This window comes from Suncus etruscus, chromosome 19 (assembly GCF_024139225.1).
Source record: "Suncus etruscus isolate mSunEtr1 chromosome 19, mSunEtr1.pri.cur, whole genome shotgun sequence".
NCBI lineage: Eukaryota > Metazoa > Chordata > Mammalia > Eulipotyphla > Soricidae > Suncus > Suncus etruscus.
In genome coordinates, this window is record NC_064866.1 from 35,114,300 (window position 1) to 35,115,526 (window position 1,227).

Sequence of the window (1,227 nt, forward strand, 5' to 3'; positions counted from 1 at the left end):
ACTTCATTCAACATAAGGTACTTCACTTCTATGTATGGACAGCACATTTTAGAGTATCCTCAGAATAAATATTAACAAACTAAAGGATATAAAGGGTATTTTTTATCTTTACTTGAAATATTTGCCATATGCACAAACCAGCACTCTTCTACTAACTTTACTACAAACTTTAAACATGGGTAGAGAGAAGTGTGGAAGCAGAGATGAGTTAATAAATTATAATGTAGAAAGCATTAAAGTTTTCAGTAAAAAGTAAAACAGAATTAAAAAAATATACCTTAGCCATAGTTGCCTTTTTAAGTTCTTAGTATGAAAATTAATGTTACCAAGTTCTTTTTGTTGTTGTTGTTGTTGGTTTGTTTTGGGGCCACACCGGTGATGCTCAGGGTCTGAGAGCTCAAATTTCTGGCTATGCTCTCAGAAATGGCTCCTGGCTCAGGGGACAAAATGGGAAGCTCGGGATCAAACTCAGGTCTGCCCTACCGCTGTGCTATCGCTCCAGCCCCTAATTTCACCAACTTCTAATAGTTCTCTAAGGCTATTCTCAGAAAGAACATCAATGAGTAGTTTTAACCAGTTTGATCATTTTAAAAGCCAAAAATCTGCCACTTTAGTCCCCATTGGTTGCTTCTTTTTTTGTTATAAGTTAATTTTTTCTAAAATTGATAAAGCATGGATAATAATTAAAAACTGTATATGTTTGAGGTGTACAGTAATAAGTTTAGAATATGTATATGCATTAGAAAATCATTTAAAATTAATTAAAATGCTCAACTCCTTATATCAGTATCATCGTGTTTGGCAATAACATTAAAGATATATTTTATAAAGTAACTTTTAAGCACAAATTACAATATTGTTAACTATAAACACATTACCTCCTAAGATCATTCATCTTGCTTAAGTGAAAAAGTAGTCTTTAATCTTTCCTTTTTCCTTACCTTCTACCCTCTGAAAACTATTTTACCCTATGTTGAGATGAATATTACTTTGTTATATTTCACATATAATTATGTTATTTCTAGTTTATTTTACTCATTTTATTTTATATTTCACTCATCTGGTTGATTTCACTCAATCATCTTCTATGTCCATCCATATAGGAGCAAGTGACAGAACTTTCTTCTTTCAGTAATTATAAAGAACCCTATGCAGATGAATATCAATTTTCTCTCTACAATATACTTATATAATATACATTATACTTATATAGAGAGCTACTTATAT